Raw genomic sequence first — 22,599 nt, forward strand, 5'->3', positions numbered from 1 at the left:
GTACGGCACAGGGGGGCGCCATGAGCCGTACGGCTGTACGGGAAAGAGTCCGCGCATGCGCAGTACGGCTGTACGGCACAGGGGGGCGCCATGAGCCGTACGGCTGCACAGAAAAGAGGCCGCGCATGCGCAGTACGGCTGTACGGGAAAGAGGTCGCGCATGCGCAGTACAGCTGTACGGCACAGGGGGGCGCCATGAGCCGTAGGGAAAAGGCGCCGCGCATGCGCAGTACGGCTGTACGGCACTGGGGGGCGCCATGAGCCGTACGACTGTACGGAAAAGAGTCCGCGCATGCGCAGTACGGCTGTATGGCACAGGGGGGCGCCATGAGCCGTACGGAAAAGACGTCGCGCATGCGCAGTACGGCTGTACGGCACTGGGGGGTGCCATGAGCCGTACGACTGTACGGAAAAGAGTCCGCGCATGCGCAGTACGGCTGTACGGCACAGGGGGGCGCCATGAGCCGTACGGAAAAGACGTCGCGCATGCGCAGTGCGGCTGTACGGCACAGGGGGGCGCCATGAGCCGTACGGAAAAGAGGACGCACATGCGCAGTACGGCTGTCCGGTAAATTCCCCTCACTTTCCCCCCAATTTGCCCACTTTTCCCCTCAACTCGCCCGCTCTACCCCACGAAATGGCGCCCAGCCCCTTAAGATGGCGGCGCACACACCCCCCCCCCCCCCCCCGCACGCGCCCGACGCACTGCGCACGCGCCTGACGCACCGCCCCGCTCCCCCGGAGGGGCGGGGCCGGGGAGCGGCGCGGAGGGGTTCGCGTAACGCGCCCCTGTCCGGAGGCGGAGGGATCCGCTCCGGCGCGCTGAGTCCCTTTAAAGAGGCGGAGGGCGCCGCGCCTGTGCAGTGCGGCCCGCGGCCGCCGCCGCCGCTTTATTCGGTTTTGTCGGGGCGGGGGATTAAAAGTCGGTTCTGGCGCCGGGAACGCGGTCTCCGTGCGCGCTCGGACGTGGCTCCGGCTCCGGCTCCGGCTCCGGCTCCGGCTCCGGCTCCGGCGGGGGTCGAAGGTTGCAGCTTGAGGCCGGGGGGGGGGGGAGGGTGGGGGTCGATCCCTGAGGGGGGTCGGGGGGTCCTGGGGAGTCTCAAGGGGTCCCAGAGGCTCCTGGGGGGGGTCTCGGGGGGGTATTGGGGGTCCTGGGGGGTATCAGGGGGCTATTGGGGATCTCAGGGGGTCCCAGAGGCGTCTGGGGGGGGTATTGGGGGGTCCTGGGGGGCATCAGGGGGCTATTGGGGATCTTGGGGGGTCTCAGGGGAGATTTTGCGGGGCCCTGGGGTGCCCTAGGGGGGGTTGGGGGGCTCTAGGGGGATCCTGGGGGGAGATTGGGGGGGTCCCAAGTGATTGGGGTGGGGGGGTGGCTGAGGGAGCATTAGGGGGTGCCAGGAGGTTTGGGGGTATTTTTTGGGGAGGGGGGGGGTCTCGGGGGTTTGGGCGTCCCGGGATGGTTTTGGGGCATCCCAGGGGGTTTTGGGGGGGGTCCCTGGGGGGCTTCAGAGGGGCGTTGGATGGATTTTGGGGGGGGGGGGGGTGTCCCAGGGCGTTTTGGGGAGTTCTGGGGGGTTTTTGGAGGTTCCGGAGTGGCTTGGGGGGGGGGGTGGAGGGGGGTCGATTTTGGAAGGTCCCGGGGTGGTTTTGGGGGATCCCAAGGGGATTTTCGGAGGGTCCTGGGTGGGGTTGGGGGGGGGAGGGGCATTGTGACGGTTTTGGGGGTCCCTGGGGTGATTTGGGAGGAGGTCTTGGGGAATTCTGGAAGGTTCTGGGGTGGCTTTGAGCCGTTCCGGGGTTTTTGGGTATCCCTGTGGTGATTTTTGGGGGCTCCCGGGGGGGTTTTGGGGCATCCCAAGGGGATTTGGGGGGGTCCTGGATGGATCTTGGGGGGGGGGGGGTGGTTCTGGGGACTCTCGTCTGCATTTTGGGGGGTTCCTGGGGGATTTGGAGGGTCCTGGGGGATTTGGGGGGGGGGGTCCCAGGGTGGTTTTGGGGCATCCCAAGAGATTTGGGGGGTCCTGGGTGGGGTTGGGGGGGATTCAGGGAGGCCTTGGGTAGATTTGGGGGGGTCCTGGGTGGATTTTTGGGGGTCCTGGGGTGGTTTTGGGGCATCCCAGGGTTTTTTGGGGGGGGAGGGGGAGGAGTTGGGGATGGATTTGGGGGGGGGGTTCCAAGGGGGTTTGGGGGGGGACTTGGTGGGGGGGGACGGGACCCTGGAGTGGTTTTGGCGCTTCCCGGGTGCGTTTTAATTAACCCCCCGGAGCAATTAATTACCCCCCCGGGTCACTGACTACCTCCCCCCCCCCCCCCCCCCCCCCCCCGCAGCCATTCATTACCCCCCCAGGGCCATTAATTAACCTGCAGGGGGGCTAATAATGCACCCCACCCCCTCGGGCAGATTTATACCCCAGGAAAAGCAGTTAATTACCCCCCCCGGAGCACTAATTAACCCAGGGGTCATTAATTGCTGTCCCTGGGGGTCTTCATTACCCCCCAGGGCAATTAATTGCCCCCCCCCCTTGGGTGCTAATTTCTCCCCGGGGGGGGGGGGGGGGGGTAATTACCCCCGCGGGGGGGGGGGTTAATGAGCTCTCATGAATATTAATGAGCACTAATTGTACTCACTGTAGCCCATGCCCTGCACGAAGTACTTGAAGGCCTCTGTCAGCTTGGCCGGCTGGGGGGGCGGGGGGGGTCAAGACCACGCCCCTTTAGGCCACGCCCCCTTTAAGCCACACCCCAACCCCCCCATAGGGGGCCCCTCCCCTTTAAGCCCCGCTCCCTCCCCTTAGGCTATGCCCCCTCCCCCTCAAACCACACCCACACCCCCCTTATATGGGGGACGCCCTGAGGCCACGCCCCCTCCCCCCTTAGCCACGCCCCCCCAACCAACCCCTTCTATGGCTTTGGTGCCCCCTTACGCCACGCCCCCTCCCTTCCAAGCCCTGCCACTACAGCTCCCCATAGAAGGCCGGTGCCAGGCCACGCCCCCCCTTAGGCCATGCCCCCTCAGTCTCCCAGACCACGCCCCCTCCCCCTTAAGCCACGCCCCCCGTTGGCACTGGTGACCTTTGACCCCTCACCTGGCTGAGCTGGGGCTGCCCCCCTCTGTCCGCCATCTGTGGGGTGTCAAAGGTCACGGTGTAGGGGGTCAAAGGTCACCTTGAGGAAAGAGGTCTGGGTGGGGTCCAGCTTGGCGTTGCACTCCACCTGGGGGGGGGGGGGGGGGGACGGGCCGTGGCGGGGGTCACGTGACTCCACGAGGGTCACGGGACGGGCCATGTGACCCCGGCACGTGACCTCACGGGGGGGCGGGGTCAGGTGACGTCACTCACCATGGCCTCCTCGTGGGGGGAGCCGTCGCCCACCACCAGCAACATGGGGCAGCTTTGGGGGGGGGTGGAGGGGAGAGGGGGTCAAAGGTCACTGTGGGGGGTCGGAGGCCATCCCGGAGGCACGGGGTCAAAGGTCAGAGGGGCGAGGGGGGGTCGCTCACCGCAGGCTGCCGGCCCCGCTGCGCGCCAGGCCCAGGTCACCGCGGCTGCGCGGCCCCGGCAGGAGCAGGAGCAGGAGCAGGAGCAGGGAGCCGCCACCGCCACGGTGAGTGCCCCCAGTACACACCGGTGCCCCCCCGGTGCCCTCCCAGTATAGCCCAGTGCCCTCCCAGTGCCTCCCAGTACAGCCCAGTCCCTCCCAGTGCCCCACAGCCCCCTCCCAGTGCCTCCCAGTATAGCCCAGTGCCCCACAGCCCCCTCCCAGTGCCTCCCAGTATATCCCAGTGCCCTCCCAGTGCCCCACAGCCCCCCCCAGTGCCTCCCAGTATAACCCAGTGCCCTCCCAGTGCCCCACAGCCCCCTCCCAGTGCCCCCCAGTATATCCCAGTGCCCTCCCAGTGCCCCACAGCCCCCCCCCAGTGCCTCCCAGTATAACCCAGTGCCTCCCAGTGCCCCACAGCCCCCCACCTGTTGTACACGCCCCACAGCAGGGGGGCGTTGGGGGTCGCCCCCAGCCGGGCCCGGCTGCTCTGCACGGCCGGGGGGGCGGCCGACAGCTCCTCCTGTGGGGCAGACCCACAAGTGAGCCGCAACTGACCCCCCGCCGCTCCCCCGGACCCACAACCGACCCGTAACCCACCCCGAGACCCATAACTGACCCACCCCAGGGCCACGGCTGACTCACCACCGACCCACAAGTGACCCCCCAGGACCCATAACTGATGCCCCCGGCCCCACAAGTGCCCCCGGCCCCACCTGGGTGAAGAGATGGGCCAGGATCATGTCGGTGGTGGAGGACGTCAGGCCCGAGAGCTGTGGGGCAGCAAGTGGGGCGCCATGGGACCCACAGCGACCCATGGAACCTACAGGGACCCATGGAACCTACAGGGACCCATGGGACCCACAGAGACCCGTGGGACCCACAGGGACCCGGCGGGACCCATAGGTACCCCATAGTCCCATGGACACCCATAAGTGACCCACAGAACATCTAGAGGTGCCCCATAGCGCCGTGGAGACCCATAAGTGACCCGCGGCTGCTCCGTAGCCCCATGGAGACCCATAGGTGCCCCATGGAGACCCATAGAAGACCTAAAGGTGCCCCATATGCCCACGGAGACCCACTAGAGCGCCCCAAAGCCGCCCCATGGCCGCCCCACGGCCGCCCCACCTTGTGCGCGGCCCAGTCCATCCAGCCCTTGGCCTGGGGGTCGATGTTGACCAGCACCAGCCCCTCCACCGCCTCGGGGTGCAGCAGCTGTGGGGCAGGGCCGGGGGTCACCTCCTGCCCCACGGCGGCCCTCTCTGCCACATAGACACCTCCCCGGACCCATAGATTCCCCGCCGGCCCCACAGTGACCCCCAAGAACCCAACGCAGGAGCTCCTCAAACCTCCTCCGGACCCACAGCGATCCCACCCAAGGGCCCTCCTGCCCCACAGTGACCCCCCTGCCCCATAGCGACCTCCCCAGCCCCATAGATTCCCCCCCAGAGCCCTCCAGACCCACGGTGACCCCCCCAGACCCCCAAATTCCCCCCCCGGAGACCCTTCAGGACCCCTCCAGAACCCCCCCAGATCCCTCCAGCCCCACAGCGACCCCCAAGTTCTCCCCCAAGGAACCCCCCCAAACCCCCTCCAGACCCACAATGACACTCCCCCCCCCCCGACCCACATGTGTCCCCCCAGATGCCCCGCAACCCCCCCCGCCAGACCCACAGATCCCCCCCAGGTGACCCATAGCCCCCCTGAGACCCACAGAACCCCACAGAACCCCCCCCCAGATGCCCCATACACCCCCCCCCAGAGACCCTCAGGACCCCCCCTCCAAGGACCCACAGATCTCCCCCCCCCAAGATGCCCCATAACCACCCCCGAGCCCCTCCATGTGCCCCCCCCCCCCCCCAGCCCCACTCACCCCAAATTTCGCCAGGACGAAGGCGCCGGCCCCCACCCCCATCCCGATGATGCTGACGATGCTGGGGGCGGGGGGTGGAGTGTCACGAGGTCAAGGTCATCCTGACACCCCCCCCCGCTATGGGGCAGCCCCCCAACTCACTTGAGGTACAGGAGGATGCAGGGGATCATCTCGGCCAGTTGCTCCAGCGAGGGGTACTGGTACCTGGGGGGCAGGGGGGGGTCAACGGGTCAACGGGGGGGTGACAGGGGGTCAACGGGGTCAACTCGGGGGTTGGTGGGGTCAATGGGGACAGCTTGGGGGTCAATGGGGCCAGCTTGGGGGTCAATGGGATCATGGGAGGTCAACTGTGGGTCAACGGGGCCAACTTGGGGGTCAATGGGATCATGGGAGGTCAACTGTGGGTCAGCGGGGCCAACTTGGGGGTCAATGGGATCATGGGAGGTCAGCTGTGGGTCAGCAGGGCCAACTTGGGGGTCAGCAGGGCCAACTTGGGGGTCACTGGGGTCAACCGGGAGGTCGGTGGGGCCAACTTGGGGGTCAATGAAGCCAACTGGGGGGCCAATAGGGTCAACTCGGGGGTCGGTGGGGTCAATGGGATCATGGGAGGTCAACTGTGGGTCAACGGGGCCAACTTGGGGGTCAGCGGGGCCAACTTGGGGGTCAATGAAGCCAACTGGGGGGCCAACAGGGTCAACTCGGGGGTCGGTGGGGTCAATGGGATCATGGGAGGTCAACTGTGGGTCAACGGGGCCAACTTGGGGGTCAGCGGGGCCAACTTGGGGGTCAATGAAGCCAACTGGGGGGCCAACAGGGTCAACTCAGGGGTCGGTGGGGTCAGCGGGGCCAACTTGGGGGTCAATGGGATCATGGGAGGTCAACTGTGGGTCAGCGGGGCCAACTTGGGGGTCACTGGGGTTAACCGGGAGGTCGGTGGGGCCAACTTGGGGGTCAATGAAGCCAACTGGGGGGCCAACAGGGTCAACTCGGGGGTCGGTGGGGTCAATGGGGCCAACTTGGGGGTCAATGGGATCATGGGAGGTCAACTGTGGGTCAGTGGGGCCAACTTGGGGGTCAGCGGGGCCAACGGGGAGGGGCAACGGAGACTCAAGGTGGTCAATCAAGGGTTCAAGCGGGATCAAGCGGGGCGGGATCAGCGGGGCTGGGGGAGGGGGGGGTTGGGGGGCGGGCGATGGGGGTCGCGGGGCGCCGTGGGTCGCACCCTGGGGGGTAGGGGGGGGCGCCCTCCTCCATGCCGGGGGGGTCGACGTGGACCACCAGGAAGTTCTTGACGATCTCCCCCATCTCCTCGTGGGCGAAGAGCGGGGTGAAGCACGACTCGTCTGGGGACGGCCCCACCCCACGGCTATGGGGCTGGACCCACGGCCGTGGGGCAGGGGGCACCCATGGGGCCAGGGAAGGGATGGAAGGGCCCCAGGTGCCCGGGGAGGGGGGACCCAGGGGACTGGGGAGGGGACCCAGGTGGCCGGGGGGACCCCCACCTATGGGGCTGGACCCGGATCTATGGGGCAGAGGGGACCCAGGTGTCCAGGGGCACACACATCTATGGGGCTGGGACCCCCACCTGTGGGTCTGTCCCCCCATCTCTGGGTCTGGGTCCCCCATCTATGGGTCTTGGACCCCCTGGTGTGGGTCTAGAACCCCTATCTCCAGGTCTGGGACCCCCAGGTGTGGGTCTGGAACACCCGTCTCTGGGTCTGGGCCCCCCATGTGTGGGTCCGTCCCCCCACCTCTGGGTCTGGGCCCCCCGTGTGTGAGCCTGGTCCCCCATCTATGGGTCTGGGCCCCCCATGTGTGGCTCTGGGACCCACCTCTATGGGTCTAGAACCCCCAGGTGTGGCCCTGGTCCCCCATCTCTGGGTCTGGGCCCCCCATGTGTGGGTCTGTCCCCCCATCTCTGGGCCTGGTCCCCCATCTATGGGTTTGGGACCCCCAGGTGTGGGTCTAGAACCCCCATCTCCAGGTCTGGGACCCCCATCTGTGGGTCTGGAACCCCCATCTCTGGGTTTGGGCCCCCCATGTGTGGGCCTGGTCCCCCATCTAAGACAGCTTGCTCTCCCTGTCTTTGAGTACTGTTTTCACTGTCCCGGTTACCTCTTTGCTAACATTCTCTTCAGAGCTGCAGTGAAACCAGGAACCACGTGGAGAAGGCACCCACACTGAAAGTGCCTGGAGGGAACGTTGGGGCTTCTTCTCAGTGTCTCTGACATAGGGTTTCACTGTCCCGGGAAGGTCTCTGCTAACACCCTGCAGAGCGCTGTGCCCAATGTACAGAAACGTCTTGCGGTATCTCCTACAGGGAAAGTGCCAGGAGGGAATTCGGGAGCTTGGTCTCAGTGTCTCTGAGAATTGCTCTGATTATCCCTGTGACCTCTTTGCTAAGACTCTCCAGAGAGCCGTCCTCAAAACCAACACACATCTTGACATATCTCCCACATTGATCGCAGTGTCTCCAGAAACGGCATTCAAGGAGCCAGGAACTTTTCTCCCTACACTGTCCATTGAGTTGTCCTCAAAACCAATATACATCCTGCTATATCTCCCACATGGAAAGTGCCAGGAGGGAAAAGTGGGGATTATGTTTAGACTTTCTCAGAACTGCTTCAAATCAACTAGATATCTTTGTGCTGTAAATCTCCCAACAGCCAAATGTAAAAGCAGCAAACATCTCGCTGTATGTCCCACATCCAAAGTGCCAAGAGAGTAATGTAGAGCTTGCTCTCCCTGTCTTTGAGTACTGTTTTCACTGTCCCGGTTACCTCTTTGCTAACATTCTCTTCAGAGCTGCAGTGAAACCAGGAACCATGTGGAGAAGGCACCCACACTGGAAATGCCTGGAAGGAACGTTGGGGCTTTTTCTCACTGTCTCTGACATAGGGTTTCACTGTCCCGGGAAAGTCTCTGCTAACACCGTGCAGAGCGCTGTGCTCAATATACAGAAACGTCTTGCGGTATCTCCTACAGGGAAAGTGCCAGGAGGGAATTGTCGAGCTTGTTCTCAGTGTCTCTGAGAATTGCTCTGATTATCTGTGTGACCTCTTTGCTAAGACTCTCCAGAGAGCCGTCCTCAAAACAAACACACATCTTGACATATCTCCCACATTGATCGCAGTGTCTCCAGAAACGGCATTCAAGGAGCCAGGACCTTTTCTCCCTACACTGTCCATTGAGTTGTCCTCAAAACCAATATACATCCTGCTATATCTCCCACATGGAAAGTGCCAGGAGGGAGAAGTGGGGATTATGTTTAGACTTTCTCGGAACTGCTTCAAATCAACTAGATACCTTTGTGCTGTAAATCTCCCAACAGCCAAACGCAAAAGCAGCAAACATCTCGCTGTATGTCCCACATCCAAAGTGCCAAGAGAGAGCTTGCTCTCCCTGTCTTTGAGTACTGTTTTCACTGTCCCGGTTACCTCTTTGCTAACATTCTCTTCAGAGCTGCAGTGAAACCAGGAACCACGTGGAGAAGGCACCCACACTGAAAGTGCCTGGAGGGAACATTGGGGCTTCTTCTCAGTGTCTCTGACATAGGGTTTCACTGTCCCGGGAAAGTCTCTGCTAACACCGTGCAGAGCGCTGTGCTCAATATACAGAAACGTCTTGCGGTATCTCCTACAGGGAAAGTGCCAGGAGGGAATTGTGGAGCTTGTTCTCAGTGTCTCTGAGAATTGCTCTGATTATCCCTGTGACCTCTTTGCTAAGACTCTCCGGAGAGCCGTCCTCAAAAGAAACACACATCTTGACATATCTCCCACATTGATCGCAGTGTCTCCAGAAACGGCATTCAAGGAGCCAGGACCTTTTCTCCCTACACTGTCCATTGAGTTGTCCTCAAAACCAATATACATCCTGCTATATCTCCCACATGGAAAGTGCCAGGAGGGAGAAGTGGGGATTATGTTTAGACTTTCTCGGAACTGCTTCAAATCAACTAGATATCTTTGTGCTGTAAATCTCCCAACAGCCAAACGCAAAAGCAGCAAACATCTCGCTGTATGTCCCACATCCAAAGTGCCAAGAGAGAGCTTGCTCTCCCTGTCTTTGAGTACTGTTTTCACTGTCCCGGTTACCTCTTTGCTAACATTCTCTTCAGAGCCGCAGTGAAACCAGGAACCACGTGGAGAAGGCACCCACACTGAAAGTGCCTGGAGGGAACATTGGGGGCTTCTTCTCAGTGTCTCTGACATAGGGTTTCACTGTCCCGGGAAAGTCTCTGCTAACACCGTGCAGAGCGCTGTGCCCAATATACAGAAACGTCTTGCGGTATCTCCTACAGGGAAAGTGCCAGGAGGGAATTGTCGAGCTTGTTCTCAGTGTCTCTGAGAATTGCTCTGATTATCTGTGTGACCTCTTTGCTAAGACTCTCCAGAGAGACGTCCTCAAAACAAACACACATCTTGACATATCTCCCACATTGATCGCAGTGTCTCCAGAAACGGCATTCAAGGAGCCAGGACCTTTTCTCCCTACACTGTCCATTGAGTTGTCCTCAAAACCAATATACATCCTGCTATATCTCCCACATGGAAAGTGCCAGGAGGGAGAAGTGGGGATTATGTTTAGACTTTCTCGGAACTGCTTCAAATCAACTAGATACCTTTGTGCTGTAAATCTCCCAACAGCCAAACGCAAAAGCAGCAAACATCTCGCTGTATGTCCCACATCCAAAGTGCCAAGAGAGAGCTTGCTCTCCCTGTCTTTGAGTACTGTTTTCACTGTCCCGGTTACCTCTTTGCTAACGTTCTCTTCAGAGCCGCAGTGAAACCGGGAACCACGTGGAGAAGGCACCCACACTGAAAGTGCCTGGAGGGAACATTGGGGCTTCTTCTCAGTGTCTCTGACATAGGGTTTCACTGTCCTGGGAAAGTCTCTGCTAACACCCTGCAGAGCGCTGTGCCCAATATACAGAAACGTCTTGCGGTATCTCCTACAGGGAAAGTGCCAGGAGGGAATTGTCGAGCTTGTTCTCAGTGTCTCTGAGAATTGCTCTGATTATCTGTGTGACCTCTTTGCTAAGACTCTCCAGAGAGACGTCCTCAAAACAAACACACATCTTGACATATCTCCCACATTGATCGCAGTGTCTCCAGAAACGGCATTCAAGGAGCCAGGACCTTTTCTCCCTACACTGTCCATTGAGTTGTCCTCAAAACCAATATACATCCTGCTATATCTCCCACATTTAAAGTGCCAGGAGGGAGAAGTGGGGATTATGTTTAGACTTTCTCGGAACTGCTTCAAATCAACTAGATACCTTTGTGCTGTAAATCTCCCAACAGCCAAACGCAAAAGCAGCAAACATCTCGCTGTATGTCCCACATCCAAAGTGCCAAGAGAGAGCTTGCTCTCCCTGTCTTTGAGTACTGTTTTCACTGTCTGGCTACCTCTTTGCTAACGTTCTCTTCAGAGCCGCAGTGAAACCAGGAACCACGTGGACAAGGCACCCACACTGAAAGTGCCTGGAGGGAACATTGGGGCTTCTTCTCAGTGTCTCTGACATAGGGTTTCACTGTCCCGGGAAAGTCTCTGCTAACACCGTGCAGAGCGCTGTGCCCAATGTACAGAAACGTCTTGCGGTATCTCCTACAGGGAAAGTGCCAGGAGGGAATTGTCGAGCTTGTTCTCAGTGTCTCTGAGAATTGCTCTGATTATCTGTGTGACCTCTTTGCTAAGACTCTCCAGAGAGACGTCCTCAAAACAAACACACATCTTGACATATCTCCCACATTGATCGCAGTGTCTCCAGAAACGGCATTCAAGGAGCCAGGACCTTTTCTCCCTACACTGTCCATTGAGTTGTCCTCAAAACCAATATACATCCTGCTATATCTCCCACATGGAAAGTGCCAGGAGGGAGAAGTGGGGATTATGTTTAGACTTTCTCGGAACTGCTTCAAATCAACTAGATACCTTTGTGCTGTAAATCTCCCAACAGCCAAACGCAAAAGCAGCAAACATCTCGCTGTATGTCCCACATCCAAAGTGCCAAGAGAGAGCTTGCTCTCCCTGTCTTTGAGTACTGTTTTCACTGTCCCGGTTACCTCTTTGCTAACATTCTCTTCAGAGCCGCAGTGAAACCAGGAACCACGTGGAGAAGGCACCCACACTGAAAGTGCCTGGAGGGAACATTGGGGCTTCTTCTCAGTGTCTCTGACATAGGGTTTCACTGTCCCGGGAAAGTCTCTGCTAACACCGTGCAGAGCGCTGTGCCCAATGTACAGAAACGTCTTGCGGTATCTCCTACAGGGAAAGTGCCAGGAGGGAATTGTCGAGCTTGTTCTCAGTGTCTCTGAGAATTGCTCTGATTATCCCTGTGACCTCTTTGCTAAGACTCTCCAGAGAGACGTCCTCAAAACAAACACACATCTTGACATATCTCCCACATTGATCGCAGTGTCTCCAGAAACGGCATTCAAGGAGCCAGGACCTTTTCTCCCTACACTGTCCATTGAGTTGTCCTCAAAACCAATATACATCCTGCTATATCTCCCACATGGAAAGTGCCAGGAGGGAGAAGTGGGGATTATGTTTAGACTTTCTCGGAACTGCTTCAAATCAACTAGATACCTTTGTGCTGTAAATCTCCCAACAGCCAAACGCAAAAGCAGCAAACATCTCGCTGTATGTCCCACATCCAAAGTGCCAAGAGAGAGCTTGCTCTCCCTGTCTTTGAGTACTGTTTTCACTGTCCCGGTTACCTCTTTGCTAACATTCTCTTCAGAGCCGCAGTGAAACCAGGAACCACGTGGAGAAGGCACCCACACTGAAAGTGCCTGGAGGGAACATTGGGGCTTCTTCTCAGTGTCTCTGACATAGGGTTTCACTGTCCCGGGAAAGTCTCTGCTAACACCGTGCAGAGCGCTGTGCCCAATGTACAGAAACGTCTTGCGGTATCTCCTACAGGGAAAGTGCCAGGAGGGAATTGTCGAGCTTGTTCTCAGTGTCTCTGAGAATTGCTCTGATTATCTGTGTGACCTCTTTGCTAAGACTCTCCAGAGAGACGTCCTCAAAACAAACACACATCTTGACATATCTCCCACATTGATCGCAGTGTCTCCAGAAACGGCATTCAAGGAGCCAGGACCTTTTCTCCCTACACTGTCCATTGAGTTGTCCTCAAAACCAATATACATCCTGCTATATCTCCCACATGGAAAGTGCCAGGAGGGAGAAGTGGGGATTATGTTTAGACTTTCTCGGAACTGCTTCAAATCAACTAGATACCTTTGTGCTGTAAATCTCCCAACAGCCAAACGCAAAAGCAGCAAACATCTCGCTGTATGTCCCACATCCAAAGTGCCAAGAGAGAGCTTGCTCTCCCTGTCTTTGAGTACTGTTTTCACTGTCCCGGTTACCTCTTTGCTAACATTCTCTTCAGAGCCGCAGTGAAACCAGGAACCACGTGGAGAAGGCACCCACACTGAAAGTGCCTGGAGGGAACATTGGGGCTTCTTCTCAGTGTCTCTGACATAGGGTTTCACTGTCCCGGGAAAGTCTCTGCTAACACCGTGCAGAGCGCTGTGCCCAATGTACAGAAACGTCTTGCGGTATCTCCTACAGGGAAAGTGCCAGGAGGGAATTGTCGAGCTTGTTCTCAGTGTCTCTGAGAATTGCTCTGATTATCTGTGTGACCTCTTTGCTAAGACTCTCCAGAGAGACGTCCTCAAAACAAACACACATCTTGACATATCTCCCACATTGATCGCAGTGTCTCCAGAAACGGCATTCAAGGAGCCAGGACCTTTTCTCCCTACACTGTCCATTGAGTTGTCCTCAAAACCAATATACATCCTGCTATATCTCCCACATGGAAAGTGCCAGGAGGGAGAAGTGGGGATTATGTTTAGACTTTCTCGGAACTGCTTCAAATCAACTAGATACCTTTGTGCTGTAAATCTCCCAACAGCCAAACGCAAAAGCAGCAAACATCTCGCTGTATGTCCCACATCCAAAGTGCCAAGAGAGAGCTTGCTCTCCCTGTCTTTGAGTACTGTTTTCACTGTCCCGGTTACCTCTTTGCTAACATTCTCTTCAGAGCCGCAGTGAAACCAGGAACCACGTGGAGAAGGCACCCACACTGAAAGTGCCTGGAGGGAACATTGGGGCTTCTTCTCAGTGTCTCTGACATAGGGTTTCACTGTCCTGGGAAAGTCTCTGCTAACACCCTGCAGAGCGCTGTGCTCAATATACAGAAACGTCTTGCGGTATCTCCTACAGGGAAAGTGCCAGGAGGGAATTGTGGAGCTTGTTCTCAGTGTCTCTGAGAATTGCTCTGATTATCCCTGTGACCTCTTTGCTAAGACTCTCCGGAGAGCCGTCCTCAAAAGAAACACACATCTTGACATATCTCCCACATTGATCGCAGTGTCTCCAGAAACGGCATTCAAGGAGCCAGGACCTTTTCTCCCTACACTGTCCATTGAGTTGTCCTCAAAACCAATATACATCCTGCTATATCTCCCACATGGAAAGTGCCAGGAGGGAGAAGTGGGGATTATGTTTAGACTTTCTCGGAACTGCTTCAAATCAACTAGATATCTTTGTGCTGTAAATCTCCCAACAGCCAAACGCAAAAGCAGCAAACATCTCGCTGTATGTCCCACATCCAAAGTGCCAAGAGAGAGCTTGCTCTCCCTGTCTTTGAGTACTGTTTTCACTGTCCCGGTTACCTCTTTGCTAACATTCTCTTCAGAGCCGCAGTGAAACCAGGAACCACGTGGAGAAGGCACCCACACTGAAAGTGCCTGGAGGGAACATTGGGGGCTTCTTCTCAGTGTCTCTGACATAGGGTTTCACTGTCCCGGGAAAGTCTCTGCTAACACCGTGCAGAGCGCTGTGCCCAATATACAGAAACGTCTTGCGGTATCTCCTACAGGGAAAGTGCCAGGAGGGAATTGTCGAGCTTGTTCTCAGTGTCTCTGAGAATTGCTCTGATTATCTGTGTGACCTCTTTGCTAAGACTCTCCAGAGAGACGTCCTCAAAACAAACACACATCTTGACATATCTCCCACATTGATCGCAGTGTCTCCAGAAACGGCATTCAAGGAGCCAGGACCTTTTCTCCCTACACTGTCCATTGAGTTGTCCTCAAAACCAATATACATCCTGCTATATCTCCCACATGGAAAGTGCCAGGAGGGAGAAGTGGGGATTATGTTTAGACTTTCTCGGAACTGCTTCAAATCAACTAGATACCTTTGTGCTGTAAATCTCCCAACAGCCAAACGCAAAAGCAGCAAACATCTCGCTGTATGTCCCACATCCAAAGTGCCAAGAGAGAGCTTGCTCTCCCTGTCTTTGAGTACTGTTTTCACTGTCCCGGTTACCTCTTTGCTAACGTTCTCTTCAGAGCCGCAGTGAAACCGGGAACCACGTGGAGAAGGCACCCACACTGAAAGTGCCTGGAGGGAACATTGGGGCTTCTTCTCAGTGTCTCTGACATAGGGTTTCACTGTCCTGGGAAAGTCTCTGCTAACACCCTGCAGAGCGCTGTGCCCAATATACAGAAACGTCTTGCGGTATCTCCTACAGGGAAAGTGCCAGGAGGGAATTGTCGAGCTTGTTCTCAGTGTCTCTGAGAATTGCTCTGATTATCTGTGTGACCTCTTTGCTAAGACTCTCCAGAGAGACGTCCTCAAAACAAACACACATCTTGACATATCTCCCACATTGATCGCAGTGTCTCCAGAAACGGCATTCAAGGAGCCAGGACCTTTTCTCCCTACACTGTCCATTGAGTTGTCCTCAAAACCAATATACATCCTGCTATATCTCCCACATTTAAAGTGCCAGGAGGGAGAAGTGGGGATTATGTTTAGACTTTCTCGGAACTGCTTCAAATCAACTAGATACCTTTGTGCTGTAAATCTCCCAACAGCCAAACGCAAAAGCAGCAAACATCTCGCTGTATGTCCCACATCCAAAGTGCCAAGAGAGAGCTTGCTCTCCCTGTCTTTGAGTACTGTTTTCACTGTCTGGCTACCTCTTTGCTAACGTTCTCTTCAGAGCCGCAGTGAAACCAGGAACCACGTGGACAAGGCACCCACACTGAAAGTGCCTGGAGGGAACATTGGGGCTTCTTCTCAGTGTCTCTGACATAGGGTTTCACTGTCCCGGGAAAGTCTCTGCTAACACCGTGCAGAGCGCTGTGCCCAATGTACAGAAACGTCTTGCGGTATCTCCTACAGGGAAAGTGCCAGGAGGGAATTGTCGAGCTTGTTCTCAGTGTCTCTGAGAATTGCTCTGATTATCTGTGTGACCTCTTTGCTAAGACTCTCCAGAGAGACGTCCTCAAAACAAACACACATCTTGACATATCTCCCACATTGATCGCAGTGTCTCCAGAAACGGCATTCAAGGAGCCAGGACCTTTTCTCCCTACACTGTCCATTGAGTTGTCCTCAAAACCAATATACATCCTGCTATATCTCCCACATGGAAAGTGCCAGGAGGGAGAAGTGGGGATTATGTTTAGACTTTCTCGGAACTGCTTCAAATCAACTAGATACCTTTGTGCTGTAAATCTCCCAACAGCCAAACGCAAAAGCAGCAAACATCTCGCTGTATGTCCCACATCCAAAGTGCCAAGAGAGAGCTTGCTCTCCCTGTCTTTGAGTACTGTTTTCACTGTCCCGGTTACCTCTTTGCTAACATTCTCTTCAGAGCCGCAGTGAAACCAGGAACCACGTGGAGAAGGCACCCACACTGAAAGTGCCTGGAGGGAACATTGGGGCTTCTTCTCAGTGTCTCTGACATAGGGTTTCACTGTCCCGGGAAAGTCTCTGCTAACACCGTGCAGAGCGCTGTGCCCAATGTACAGAAACGTCTTGCGGTATCTCCTACAGGGAAAGTGCCAGGAGGGAATTGTCGAGCTTGTTCTCAGTGTCTCTGAGAATTGCTCTGATTATCCCTGTGACCTCTTTGCTAAGACTCTCCAGAGAGCCGTCCTCAAAACAAACACACATCTTGACATATCTCCCACATTGATCGCAGTGTCTCCAGAAACGGCATTCAAGGAGCCAGGACCTTTTCTCCCTACACTGTCCATTGAGTTGTCCTCAAAACCAATATACATCCTGCTATATCTCCCACATGGAAAGTGCCAGGAGGGAGAAGTGGGGATTATGTTTAGACTTTCTCGGAACTGCTTCAAATCAACTAGATACCTTTGTGCTGTAAATCTCCCAACAGCCAAACGCAAAAGCAGCAAACATCTCGCTGTATGTCCCACATCCAAAGTGCCAAGAGAGAGCTTGCTCTCCCTGTCTTTGAGTACTGTTTTCACTGTCCCGGTTACCTCTTTGCTAACATTCTCTTCAGAGCCGCAGTGAAACCAGGAACCACGTGGAGAAGGCACCCACACTGAAAGTGCCTGGAGGGAACATTGGGGCTTCTTCTCAGTGTCTCTGACATAGGGTTTCACTGTCCCGGGAAAGTCTCTGCTAACACCGTGCAGAGCGCTGTGCCCAATGTACAGAAACGTCTTGCGGTATCTCCTACAGGGAAAGTGCCAGGAGGGAATTGTCGAGCTTGTTCTCAGTGTCTCTGAGAATTGCTCTGATTATCTGTGTGACCTCTTTGCTAAGACTCTCCAGAGAGACGTCCTCAAAACAAACACACATCTTGACATATCTCCCACATTGATCGCAGTGTCTCCAGAAACGGCATTCAAGGAGCCAGGACCTTTTCTCCCTACACTGTCCATTGAGTTGTCCTCAAAACCAATATACATCCTGCTATATCTCCCACATGGAAAGTGCCAGGAGGGAGAAGTGGGGATTATGTTTAGACTTTCTCGGAACTGCTTCAAATCAACTAGATACCTTTGTGCTGTAAATCTCCCAACAGCCAAACGCAAAAGCAGCAAACATCTCGCTGTATGTCCCACATCCAAAGTGCCAAGAGAGAGCTTGCTCTCCCTGTCTTTGAGTACTGTTTTCACTGTCCCGGTTACCTCTTTGCTAACATTCTCTTCAGAGCCGCAGTGAAACCAGGAACCACGTGGAGAAGGCACCCACACTGAAAGTGCCTGGAGGGAACATTGGGGCTTCTTCTCAGTGTCTCTGACATAGGGTTTCACTGTCCTGGGAAAGTCTCTGCTAACACCCTGCAGAGCGCTGTGCTCAATATACAGAAACGTCTTGCGGTATCTCCTACAGGGAAAGTGCCAGGAGGGAATTGTGGAGCTTGTTCTCAGTGTCTCTGAGAATTGCTCTGATTATCTGTGTGACCTCTTTGCTAAGACTCTCCAGAGAGACGTCCTCAAAACCAACACACATCTTGACATATCTCCCACATTGATCGCAGTGTCTCCAGAAACGGCATTCAAGGAGCCAGGACCTTTTCTCCCTACACTGTCCATTGAGTTGTCCTCAAAACCAATATACATCCTGCTATATCTCCCACATGGAAAGTGCCAGGAGGGAGAAGTGGGGATTATGTTTAGACTTTCTCGGAACTGCTTCAAATCAACTAGATACCTTTGTGCTGTAAATCTCCCAACAGCCAAACGCAAAAGCAGCAAACATCTCGCTGTATGTCCCACATCCAAAGTGCCAAGAGAGAGCTTGCTCTCCCTGTCTTTGAGTACTGTTTTCACTGTCCCGGTTACCTCTTTGCTAACATTCTCTTCAGAGCCGCAGTGAAACCAGGAACCACGTGGAGAAGGCACCCACACTGAAAGTGCCTGGAGGGAACATTGGGGCTTCTTCTCAGTGTCTCTGACATAGGGTTTCACTGTCCCGGGAAAGTCTCTGCTAACACCGTGCAGAGCGCTGTGCCCAATGTACAGAAACGTCTTGCGGTATCTCCTACAGGGAAAGTGCCAGGAGGGAATTGTCGAGCTTGTTCTCAGTGTCTCTGAGAATTGCTCTGATTATCTGTGTGACCTCTTTGCTAAGACTCTCCAGAGAGACGTCCTCAAAACAAACACACATCTTGACATATCTCCCACATTGATCGCAGTGTCTCCAGAAACGGCATTCAAGGAGCCAGGACCTTTTCTCCCTACACTGTCCATTGAGTTGTCCTCAAAACCAATATACATCCTGCTATATCTCCCACATGGAAAGTGCCAGGAGGGAGAAGTGGGGATTATGTTTAGACTTTCTCGGAACTGCTTCAAATCAACTAGATACCTTTGTGCTGTAAATCTCCCAACAGCCAAACGCAAAAGCAGCAAACATCTCGCTGTATGTCCCACATCCAAAGTGCCAAGAGAGAGCTTGCTCTCCCTGTCTTTGAGTACTGTTTTCACTGTCCCGGTTACCTCTTTGCTAACATTCTCTTCAGAGCCGCAGTGAAACCAGGAACCACGTGGAGAAGGCACCCACACTGAAAGTGCCTGGAGGGAACATTGGGGCTTCTTCTCAGTGTCTCTGACATAGGGTTTCACTGTCCTGGGAAAGTCTCTGCTAACACCCTGCAGAGCGCTGTGCTCAATATACAGAAACGTCTTGCGGTATCTCCTACAGGGAAAGTGCCAGGAGGGAATTGTGGAGCTTGTTCTCAGTGTCTCTGAGAATTGCTCTGATTATCCCTGTGACCTCTTTGCTAAGACTCTCCAGAGAGACGTCCTCAAAACCAACACACATCTTGACATATCTCCCACATTGATCGCAGTGTCTCCAGAAACGGCATTCAAGGAGCCAGGACCTTTTCTCCCTACACTGTCCATTGAGTTGTCCTCAAAACCAATATACATCCTGCTATATCTCCCACATGGAAAGTGCCAGGAGGGAGAAGTGGGGATTATGTTTAGACTTTCTCGGAACTGCTTCAAATCAACTAGATACCTTTGTGCTGTAAATCTCCCAACAGCCAAACGCAAAAGCAGCAAACATCTCGCTGTATGTCCCACATCCAAAGTGCCAAGAGAGAGCTTGCTCTCCCTGTCTTTGAGTACTGTTTTCACTGTCCCGGTTACCTCTTTGCTAACGTTCTCTTCAGAGCCGCAGTGAAACCAGGAACCACGTGGAGAAGGCACCCACACTGAAAGTGCCTGGAGGGAACATTGGGGCTTCTTCTCAGTGTCTCTGACATAGGGTTTCACTGTCCTGGGAAAGTCTCTGCTAACACCCTGCAGAGCGCTGTGCTCAATATACAGAAACGTCTTGCGGTATCTCCTACAGGGAAAGTGCCAGGAGGGAATTGTGGAGCTTGTTCTCAGTGTCTCTGAGAATTGCTCTGATTATCCCTGTGACCTCTTTGCTAAGACTCTCCAGAGAGCCGTCCTCAAAACCAACACACATCTTGACATATCTCCCACATTGATCGCAGTGTCTCCAGAAACGGCATTCAAGGAGCCAGGACCTTTTCTCCCTACACTGTCCATTGAGTTGTCCTCAAAACCAATATACATCCTGCTATATCTCCCACATGGAAAGTGCCAGGAGGGAGAAGTGGGGATTATGTTTAGACTTTCTCGGAACTGCTTCAAATCAACTAGATACCTTTGTGCTGTAAATCTCCCAACAGCCAAACGCAAAAGCAGCAAACATCTCGCTGTATGTCCCACATCCAAAGTGCCAAGAGAGAGCTTGCTCTCCCTGTCTTTGAGTACTGTTTTCACTGTCCCGGTTACCTCTTTGCTAACATTCTCTTCAGAGCCGCAGTGAAACCAGGAACCACGTGGAGAAGGCACCCACACTGAAAGTGCCTGGAGGGAACATTGGGGCTTCTTCTCAGTGTCTCTGACATAGGGTTTCACTGTCCCGGGAAAGTCTCTGCTAACACCGTGCAGAGCGCTGTGCCCAATGTACAGAAACGTCTTGCGGTATCTCCTACAGGGAAAGTGCCAGGAGGGAATTGTCGAGCTTGTTCTCAGTGTCTCTGAGAATTGCTCTGATTATCTGTGTGACCTCTTTGCTAAGACTCTCCAGAGAGACGTCCTCAAAACAAACACACATCTTGACATATCTCCCACATTGATCGCAGTGTCTCCAGAAACGGCATTCAAGGAGCCAGGACCTTTTCTCCCTACACTGTCCATTGAGTTGTCCTCAAAACCAATATACATCCTGCTATATCTCCCACATGGAAAGTGCCAGGAGGGAGAAGTGGGGATTATGTTTAGACTTTCTCGGAACTGCTTCAAATCAACTAGATACCTTTGTGCTGTAAATCTCCCAACAGCCAAACGCAAAAGCAGCAAACATCTCGCTGTATGTCCCACATCCAAAGTGCCAAGAGAGAGCTTGCTCTCCCTGTCTTTGAGTACTGTTTTCACTGTCCCGGTTACCTCTTTGCTAACATTCTCTTCAGAGCCGCAGTGAAACCAGGAACCACGTGGAGAAGGCACCCACACTGAAAGTGCCTGGAGGGAACATTGGGGCTTCTTCTCAGTGTCTCTGACATAGGGTTTCACTGTCCCGGGAAAGTCTCTGCTAACACCGTGCAGAGCGCTGTGCCCAATGTACAGAAACGTCTTGCGGTATCTCCTACAGGGAAAGTGCCAGGAGGGAATTGTCGAGCTTGTTCTCAGTGTCTCTGAGAATTGCTCTGATTATCTGTGTGACCTCTTTGCTAAGACTCTCCAGAGAGACGTCCTCAAAACAAACACACATCTTGACATATCTCCCACATTGATCGCAGTGTCTCCAGAAACGGCATTCAAGGAGCCAGGACCTTTTCTCCCTACACTGTCCATTGAGTTGTCCTCAAAACCAATATACATCCTGCTATATCTCCCACATGGAAAGTGCCAGGAGGGAGAAGTGGGGATTATGTTTAGACTTTCTCGGAACTGCTTCAAATCAACTAGATACCTTTGTGCTGTAAATCTCCCAACAGCCAAACGCAAAAGCAGCAAACATCTCGCTGTATGTCCCACATCCAAAGTGCCAAGAGAGAGCTTGCTCTCCCTGTCTTTGAGTACTGTTTTCACTGTCCCGGTTACCTCTTTGCTAACATTCTCTTCAGAGCCGCAGTGAAACCAGGAACCACGTGGAGAAGGCACCCACACTGAAAGTGCCTGGAGGGAACATTGGGGCTTCTTCTCAGTGTCTCTGACATAGGGTTTCACTGTCCTGGGAAAGTCTCTGCTAACACCCTGCAGAGCGCTGTGCTCAATATACAGAAACGTCTTGCGGTATCTCCTACAGGGAAAGTGCCAGGAGGGAATTGTGGAGCTTGTTCTCAGTGTCTCTGAGAATTGCTCTGATTATCCCTGTGACCTCTTTGCTAAGACTCTCCAGAGAGACGTCCTCAAAACCAACACACATCTTGACATATCTCCCACATTGATCGCAGTGTCTCCAGAAACGGCATTCAAGGAGCCAGGACCTTTTCTCCCTACACTGTCCATTGAGTTGTCCTCAAAACCAATATACATCCTGCTATATCTCCCACATGGAAAGTGCCAGGAGGGAGAAGTGGGGATTATGTTTAGACTTTCTCGGAACTGCTTCAAATCAACTAGATACCTTTGTGCTGTAAATCTCCCAACAGCCAAACGCAAAAGCAGCAAACATCTCGCTGTATGTCCCACATCCAAAGTGCCAAGAGAGAGCTTGCTCTCCCTGTCTTTGAGTACTGTTTTCACTGTCCCGGTTACCTCTTTGCTAACGTTCTCTTCAGAGCCGCAGTGAAACCAGGAACCACGTGGAGAAGGCACCCACACTGAAAGTGCCTGGAGGGAACATTGGGGCTTCTTCTCAGTGTCTCTGACATAGGGTTTCACTGTCCTGGGAAAGTCTCTGCTAACACCCTGCAGAGCGCTGTGCTCAATATACAGAAACGTCTTGCGGTATCTCCTACAGGGAAAGTGCCAGGAGGGAATTGTGGAGCTTGTTCTCAGTGTCTCTGAGAATTGCTCTGATTATCCCTGTGACCTCTTTGCTAAGACTCTCCAGAGAGCCGTCCTCAAAACAAACACACATCTTGACATATCTCCCACATTGATCGCAGTGTCTCCAGAAACGGCATTCAAGGAGCCAGGACCTTTTCTCCCTACACTGTCCATTGAGTTGTCCTCAAAACCAATATACATCCTGCTATATCTCCCACATGGAAAGTGCCAGGAGGGAGAAGTGGGGATTATGTTTAGACTTTCTCGGAACTGCTTCAAATCAACTAGATACCTTTGTGCTGTAAATCTCCCAACAGCCAAACGCAAAAGCAGCAAACATCTCGCTGTATGTCCCACATCCAAAGTGCCAAGAGA

The 22,599-nt window shown here is 54.5% G+C and overlaps 2 long non-coding RNA genes across 3 annotated transcripts; one reads left to right on the forward strand and one right to left on the reverse strand.

Annotated features, from left to right (window-relative positions):
• Window positions 1–862: 862 nt before the first annotated feature.
• Window positions 863–8,820, forward strand: LOC141737425 (uncharacterized). 2 transcript variants are annotated; one of them, XR_012585176.1, is made up of 4 exons: window positions 863–1,024; window positions 3,529–3,603; window positions 5,429–5,559; window positions 7,552–8,820. It is a non-coding gene; the product is annotated as an uncharacterized LOC141737425 (long non-coding RNA). The 2 variants fall into 2 exon arrangements; XR_012585175.1 differs by lacking the exon at window positions 863–1,024 and having other exon boundaries at window positions 3,437–3,603; window positions 7,552–8,153.
• On the reverse strand, window positions 3,958–5,519 carry LOC141737424 (uncharacterized). The gene is made up of 4 exons (XR_012585174.1): window positions 5,414–5,519; window positions 4,669–4,755; window positions 4,254–4,310; window positions 3,958–4,060 (listed from the first exon to the last, which is right to left on the reverse strand). It is a non-coding gene; the product is annotated as an uncharacterized LOC141737424 (long non-coding RNA).
• Window positions 8,821–22,599: the final 13,779 nt, after the last annotated feature.

The sequence above is a fragment of the Larus michahellis genome, unplaced genomic scaffold (genome assembly GCF_964199755.1).
Source record: "Larus michahellis unplaced genomic scaffold, bLarMic1.1 SCAFFOLD_396, whole genome shotgun sequence".
NCBI lineage: Eukaryota > Metazoa > Chordata > Aves > Charadriiformes > Laridae > Larus > Larus michahellis.